The sequence below is a fragment of the Mustelus asterias genome, unplaced genomic scaffold (genome assembly GCF_964213995.1).
Source record: "Mustelus asterias unplaced genomic scaffold, sMusAst1.hap1.1 HAP1_SCAFFOLD_2406, whole genome shotgun sequence".
In the NCBI taxonomy this organism is placed as follows: domain Eukaryota; kingdom Metazoa; phylum Chordata; class Chondrichthyes; order Carcharhiniformes; family Triakidae; genus Mustelus; species Mustelus asterias.
In genome coordinates, this window is record NW_027592351.1 from 28,135 (window position 1) to 36,915 (window position 8,781).

An 8,781-nucleotide genomic window follows, 5' to 3' on the forward strand; every position below is an offset into this window, starting at 1 on the left:
GGTGCCCCTTCCAATGCGATCGTGCAAATATGCACAGGTTAAGAGGCGATAGAGCACCTCACTTAGTGCCATGCATTGAAATTTATATCCAGGCTTGGGCTAACAAGTAAGATTCACGCCACACCAATGCCAGGTAATGGTCATCTCCTAATAAGAAAGGATGTAATCATTGCCCCATGACATTCAACTGAATCCTCCCCACTATCAACATCCTGTGGGGTTACCACTGACCATCACTGAGTCACCCCCACTATCAACATCCTGGGGGTAACCACTGACTCTGTCTACACACAGAGTCCGCACAGACTCACCTCCTGACTCCCCAAAGCCTGTCCACCATCTACAAGGACACAAGTCAGGAGTGTGATGGAACACTCTCCACTTGCCTGGATAAGTGCGGCTCCAACAACAATCTCCACTTGCCTGGATGAGTGCAGCTCCCAACAACAATCTCCACTTGCCTGGATGAGTGCAGCTCCCAACAACAATCTCCACTTGCCTGGATGAGTGCGGCTCCCAACAACAATCTCCACTTGCCTGGATGAGTGCGGCTCCCAACAACACTCGAGAAGCTCGACCCCATCCAGGACAAAGCAGCCCCGCTCGATCGACACGCTGACCACAAACACTCACTCCCTCCACCCCCGACACAGCCGTGTGAACCATCTACAAGATGCACCGCAGCGACTCGCCAAGGCTCCTTCAACAGCACCTTCCAAACCCGCCACCTCTACCATCTAGAAGGACAAGGGGGGGGGCAGCAGACACATGGGGAACACCCACCGCCTGCAAGTTCCCCCTCCGAGCCACTCACCATCCCGACTTGGAAATATATCGGCCGTTCCTTCACTGTAGCTGGGGTCAAAATCCCGGAACTCCCCCCCCCTAACAGCACTGTGGGTGTACCTACCCCACTCACGGGGACTGACTGATGTCCAATAACAATCCTGGAACCCCCTCCCTAACAGCACTGTGGGTGTACCTACCCCACACACGGGGACTGACTGATGTCCAATAACAATCCCGGAACTGCCTCCCTAACAGCGCAGTGGGTGTACCTACCCCACACATGGGGACTGACTGATGTCCAATAACAATCCCGGAACTCCCTCCCTAACAGCACTGTGGGTGTACCTACCCCACACATGGGGACTGACTGATGTCCAATAACAATCCTGGAACTCCCTCCCTACCAGCACTGTGGGTGTACCTACCCCACACAGTGGGACTGACTGATGTCCAATAACAATCCTGGAACTCGCTCCCTAACAGCACTGTGGGTGTACCTACCCCACACGGGGACTGACTGATGTCCAATAACAATCATGGAACTCCCTCCCTAACAGCACTGTGGGTGTACCTACCCCACACATGGGGACTGACTGATGTCCAATAACAATCCAGGAACTCCCTCCCTAACAGCGCTGTGGGTGTACCTACCCCACACATGGGGACTGACTGATGGCCAATAACAATCCTGGAACTCCCTCCCTAACAGCACTGTGCGTGTACCTACCCCACACATGGGGACTGACTGATGTCCAATAACAATCCCGGAACTCCCTCCCTAACAGCACTGTGGGTGTACCTACCCCACACATGGGGACTGACTGATGTCCAATAACAATCCTGGAACTCCCTCCCTACCAGCACTGTGGGTGTACCTACCCCACACAGTGGGACTGACTGATGTCCAATAACAATCCTGGAACTCGCTCCCTAACAGCACTGTGGGTGTACCTACCCCACACGGGGACTGACTGATGTCCAATAACAATCATGGAACTCCCTCCCTAACAGCACTGTGGGTGTACCTACCCCACACATGGGGACTGACTGATGTCCAATAACAATCCAGGAACTCCCTCCCTAACAGCGCTGTGGGTGTACCTACCCCACACACTGGGACCGACTGATGTCCAATAATAATCCTGGAACTCCCTCCCTAACAGCACCGTGCGTGTACCTAACCCACACGGGGACTGACTGATGTCCAATAACAATCATGGAACTCCCTCCCTAACAGCACTGTGGGTGTACCTACCCCACACACGGGACTGACTGATGTCCAATAACAATCCCGGAACTCCCTCCCTAACAGCACCGTGGGTGTACCTACCCCACACACGGGGACTGACTGATGGCCAATAACAATCCTGGAACTCCCTCCCTAACAGCACTCTGCGTGTACCTACCCCACACATGAGGACTGACTGATGTCCAATAACAATCCTGGAACTCCCTCCCTAACGGCACTGTGGGTGTACCTACCCCACACACGGAGACTGACTGATGTCCAATAACAATCCTGGAACTCCCTCCCTAACAGCACTGTGGGTGTACCTACCCCACACACGGGACTGACTGATGCCCAATAACAATCCCGGAACTCCCTCCCTAACAGCACCGTGGGTGTACCTACCCCACACACGGGGACTGACTGATGTCCAATAACAATCATGGAACTCCCTCCCTAACAGCACTGTGGGTGTACCTACCCCACACATGGGGACTGACTGATGTCCAATAACAATCCAGGAACTCCCTCCCTAACAGCGCTGTGGGTGTACCTACCCCACACACGGGGACCGACTGATGTCCAATAATAATCCTGGAACTCCCTCCCTAACAGCACCGTGCGTGTACCTAACCCACACGGGGACTGACTGATGTCCAATAACAATCATGGAACTCCCTCCCTAACAGCACTGTGGGTGTACCTACCCCACACACGGGACTGACTGATGTCCAATAACAATCCCGGAACTCCCTCCCTAACAGCACCGTGGGTGTACCTACCCCACACACGGGGACTGACTGATGGCCAATAACAATCCTGGAACTCCCTCCCTAACAGCACTGTGCGTGTACCTACCCCACACATGAGGACTGACTGATGTCCAATAACAATCCTGGAACTCCCTCCCTAACAGCACTGTGGGTGTACCTACCCCACACACGGGGACTGACTGATGTCCAATAACAATCCCGGAAATCCCTCCCTAACAGCACTGTGGGAGTACCTACCCCACACACGGGGACTGACTGATGTCCAATAACAATCCTGGAACTCCCTCCCTAACAGCACTGTGGGTGTACCTACCCCACACACGGGGACTGACTGATGTCCAATAACAATCCTGGAACTCACTCCCTAACAGCACTGTGGATGTACCTACCCCACACACGGGACTGACTGATGTCCAATAACAATCCTGGAACTCACTCCCTAACAGCACTGTGGGTGTACCTACCCCACACACGGGGACTGACTGATGTCCAATAACAATCCTGGAACTCCCTCCCTAACAGCACTGTGGGTGTACCTACCCCACACACGGGGACTGACTGACATCCAATAACAATCCCGGAACTCCCTCCCTAACAGCACTGTGGGTGTACCTACCCCACACACGGGGACTGACTGATGTCCAATAACAATCCTGGAACTCCCTCCCTAACAGCACTGTGGGTGTACCTACACCACACGGGGAGTGCAGCGGGTTCAAGATGGCGGCTCACCCACCACCTTGTCAAGGGGCGATTAGGGATGGGGAATAGATGCTGGGCCCGGCCAGCGACACCCACATCCTGTGAGTGAATTTAAAAATAAAATTCTTTCTTCCACCTCTGGTCTTTTCGATCGGACCCAAATCAACTCCACCAGTGTTGCTCCTGCCCCAAGTTCCGCCCCATTTTTACAGATGCCCCATAGAAAGCATTCTTTCTGGTTGTATCACAGCTTGGTATGGGCTCCTGCTCTGCCCAAGACCACAAGGAACTACAAAAGGATGGGGAATGTAGCCCAATCCCATCACGCAAACCCAGCCTCCCATCCATTGACTCTGTCTACACTTCCCGCTGCCTCGGGAAAAGCAGCAGCATAATCAAGGACCCCACACATCCCGGACATTCTCTCTTCCACCTTCTTCCGTCGGGAAAAAGATACAAAAGTCTGAGGACACGTACCACGAGTTGTGAAATTCTCTTCTGAGCCACTGAGCAATGCTTGGGATTCCAAGTGTATCCACCCCCCCCCCCCCCCCAACCCTCCCCCTCCCCATTTAGTATTTGGGGCTCTGCTGCTGTTCTTCCTGGATTTGATTTATTATTGTCACGTGTATTGGGATACAGTGAAAAGTATTGTTTCTTGCGCGCTATACAAAGCATACCGTTCATAGAGAAGGAAATGAGAGGGTGCAGAATGTAGTGTTACAGTCATAGCTAGGGTGTAGAGAAAGATCAACTCAATGCGAGGTAGGTCCATTCAAAAGTCTGACGGCAGCAGGGAAGAAGCTGTTCTTGAATCGGTTGGTACATGTCCTCGTCCTAACCGACTTAGTCTCTCCTCGTGTGACAGACTTGTCATCCCAGGAATCAGCCTGGTAAACCTTCGCTGCGCTCCCTCTATAACAAGGACATCCTTCCTCAGATACGGAGACCAAAACTGCACACAATACTCCAGGTGTGGCCTCACCAACGCCCTGTACAATTGCAGCAAAACATCCCTATCCCGATACTCAAATCCTCTCGCTATGGAGGCCAACATACCATCTGCCTTCTTTACTGCCTGCTGTACCTGCGCGCTTACTCTCAGCGACTGATGCATGAGGACTCCAAGGTCTCGCTAAGTGTCCGCCTCTCTCAATTTACACCCATCAAGATGGCTGCAATGGACGCTCTGCTGTCTCTGGGGTGAATGAATGGATTTTGGAAAAAAGGGTTGACGCCTCTCTCTCTCTCTCCTCCTTAAAACCTGTCTTGCGATGAAAGTGGTCGAAGCCCGACCTCTGCTGGCCTGTTTTGAGTCTCCGAAAAGCTCCGTCAGGGTGCTTGCATCTGGAGCCAGTCTGATGCAGTGTCAGTGTTCAACAATACTGTTATTGGAGTGAGGGAGCGAGGGATTTGATTTAGTATTGTCACATGTACTGGGATGCAGTGAAAAGTATTGTTTCTTGCGCGCTATACAGACAAAGCATACCGTTCATAGAGAAGGAAAGGAGAGAGTGCAGAATGTAGTGTTACAGTCACAGCTAGGGTGTAGAGAAAGATCAACTTAATGCGAGGTAGGTCCATTCAAAAGTCTGACAGCAGCAGGGAAGAAGCTGTTCTTGAGTCGGTTGGTACGTGACCTCAGACTTTTGTATAGAATGCAGAAGGAGGCCATTCGGCCCATCGTGTCTGCACCGACCACAATCCCACCCAGGCCCAATCTCCATAACTCCATGCATTTTACCCTACCTCGTCCCCCTGACACTAAGGGGCAATTTAGCATGGCCAATCCACCTAATTTGCACATCTTTGGACACTAAGGGGCAATTTAGCACGGCCAATCCACCTAACCTACACATCTTTGGACACTAAGGGGCAATTTAGCATGGCCAATCCCCCTAACCTACACATCTTTGGACACTAAGGGGCAATTTAGCATGGCCAATCCCCCTAACCTGCACATCTTTGGACACTAAGGGCCATTTAGCATGACCAATCAACCTAACCCGCACATCTTTGGACACTAAGGGGCAATTTAGCATGGCCAATCCACCTAACCTACACATCTTTGGATACTAAGGGGCAATTTAGCATGGCCAATCCACCTAACCTGCACATCTTTGGACACTAAGAGGCAATTTAGCACGGCCAATCCACCTAACCTACACGTCTTTCAGACTGTGGGAGGAAACCGGAGCACCCGGAGGAAACCCACGCAGACACGGGGAGAAATTGCAGACTCCGCACAGACAGTGACCCGAGGCTGGAATTGATCCTGGGACCCTGGCGCTGTGAGGCAGTAGTGCTAACCCTCTGAGCCACCCCTATTAATCATATTAAGCTGAAGGCGGCTGGTCTGGAGGAGAGGGGCCGAATGGCCTGTTTCGATGCTCGGCCCACTCTGTGTGCAATCCTACCTGGCCGGTGCTGAATGCGGAATGACTAACCCGCCTCTCTCGTGCCCCCAGCCGGATCCCACAGTCCCAGCCTCAGTTCCTTTGGACTCATCCGCGTGGCTCACACACTCTCGCTGATCCTGCTGCTGTTTACCTGAACCTTCACCCATTGCAATGGGGAAGCGAATCTTCAAATCTCTCCTTCCCTGCTCAGCGGTATGGCCGAGGACCTGTCCTGACGCTGTGTCCTATCGCTGTCTGCTCCTATCTAACCCTCGCCCTGATCGAGAGGCTACCGTGGGAAGAAATACCGAGTGAAATCTATTTTAGAAATTGAACTAAACTTCCTAACCGCAATAATCACTCAAATCCGAGAATCAGAATGCTGTGACTGGTTACTCAAATGGCCCACACCGACACTCCAGCTTCAGATATGCCTTAAGAGAACTCACAATTCAACCAGCGAAAAGTACCCAATCGGACAGCGCTTACAGACAGCGGACAACTACAGAAGAACCTCCAAATCTTTTCCAAGCCACCAGACCTGGTTGTATCGAGTTTCTTTGAGGGTGACTAAGATTCTGTTATTACTGTTTTGGTACTAAATAATCCTTATCTTTATTTGAACAGCATTTCAGTCGAACCATCCTTTAATTAAAATTGTTACTGGTTTAGTTAAAGTTCCCGGTTGGTTGAATAAAATAAGTTGTTAATTATTCACTTAAAGCCATCTTTAGGAAGGAGCACTGTGTACAGTTCTGGTCACCCTATCGTAGAAAGGATATTGTTAAACTAGAAAGAGTGCAGGAAAGATTTACTAGGATGCTACTGGGACTTGATGGATTGAGATATAAGGAGAGGCTGGATAGACTGGGACTTTTTTCTCTGGAGCGTAGGAGGCTGAGGGGTGATCTTATAGAGGTCTATAAAATAATGAGGGGCATAGATCAGCTAGATAGTCAATATCTTTTCCCAAAGGTAGGGGGAGTCTAAAACTAGAGGGCGTAGGTTTAAGGTGAGAGGGGAGAGATACAAAGGGGTCCAGAGGGGCAATTTTTTCACGCAGAGGGTGGTGAGTGTCTGGAACGAGCTGCCAGAGGTAATAGTAGAGGCGGGTACAATTTTGTCTTTTAAAAAGTGTTTAGACAGTTACGTGGGTACGAAAGGTGTAGAGGGATATGGGCCAATGCGGGCAATTGGGACTAGCTTAGTGGTTTAAAAAAAAAGGGCGGCATGGACAAGTTGGGCCGAAGGGCCTGTTTCCATGCTATAAACCTCGATGACTATGACTCTATGACTATAGTTAAGAAAGCCCCACCAACACCTCTACTTTCTCAGAAGACTAAGGAAATTCGGCATGTCAGCTACGACTCTCACCAACTTTTACAGATGCCCCATAGAAAGCATTCTTTCTGGTTGTATCACAGCTTGGTCTGGGCTCCTGCTCTGCCCAAGACCGCAAGGAACTACAAAAGGATCGTGAATGTAGCCCAATCCATCACGCAAACCAGCCTCCCATCCATTGACTCTGTCTACACTTCCCGCTGCCTCGGGGAAAAGCAGCCGGCATAATCAAGGACCCCCCACACACCCCGGACATTCTCTCTTCCACCTTCTTCCGTCGGGAAAAAGATACAAAAGTCTGAGGTCACGTACCGACCGACTCAAGAACAGCTTCTTCCCTGCTGCTGTCAGACTTTTGAATGGACCTACCTCGCATTAAGTTGATCTTTCTCTACACCCTAGCTGTGACTGTAACACTACATTCTGCACCCTCTCCTTTCCTTCTCTATGAACGGTATGCTTTGTCTGTATAGCGCACAAGAAACAATACTTTTCACTGTATCCCGATACATGTGACAATAATACATCAAATCAAGTCAAATAAGCAGCAGAGGATTATCATCCTGACAGGTCACTAATCTTAGTTGGGCTGCATTTGGAATATAGTGTTCAATTGTGGTCGCCACACTACCAGAAGGATGTGGAAGTTTTGGAGAGAGCTTCTTCCCTGCTGCCGTCAGACTTTTGAATGGACCGACCTCGCATTAAGTTGATCTTTCTCTACACCCTAGCTGTGACTGTAACACTACATTCTGCACCCTCTCCTTTCCTTCTCCCCTATGTACTCTATGAACGGTATGCTTTGTATAGCGCGCAAGAAACAATACTTTTCACTGTATCCCAATACACGTGACAATAATAAATCAAAAATTTAAAAAAGGTTTGGATAAAGTAGACGGGGAGCGGATGCTTCCTCTTGTGGGACATTCTGGGACGAGAGGTCTCAGGATAAGGGGCAGCAAATTTAAAACAGAGTTGGGGGAGAAACTACTTCCCCCAAAGGGTTGTGAATCTGTGGAATTCGCTGCCCCCCAAAGTGCGGAGGATGCTGGGACAGTGAGTACATTTGAGGAGGGAGTTAGACAGGTTTTTAATTGGGAATGGGGGGTGAAGGGTTACGGGGAGAAGGCAGGAAAATGGGGATGAGGAGAATATCAGCCCTGATCGAATGGCGGAGTGGACTCGATGGGCTGAATGGCCTCATTCTGCTCCTGTATCTTATCAAGTTATGACTGCACTCGCACTGTAGGGTCAACTCCATTCCGGGTCTTTCCGGTTTGATTTCACACAGGAATGTCTTCAGCTTTTCTTTCTGGAAGTGGGGCACTCACTGGGTTCTGCTCTCTGGACAATATACGGTTACCTCACTTGTTCCTCGTGGGGTTTTATACGGGGAGATGGTGGTGTACTGCATTGTTGCTGTTAGTAATCCAGAGATCCAGGGTCATGTTCTGGGGGACCCGGGTTCGAATCCCGCCACGGCAGATGGCGGAATTTGAATTCAATAAAAAATATCTGGAATTAAGAATCTACTGATTGTCGGAAAAAC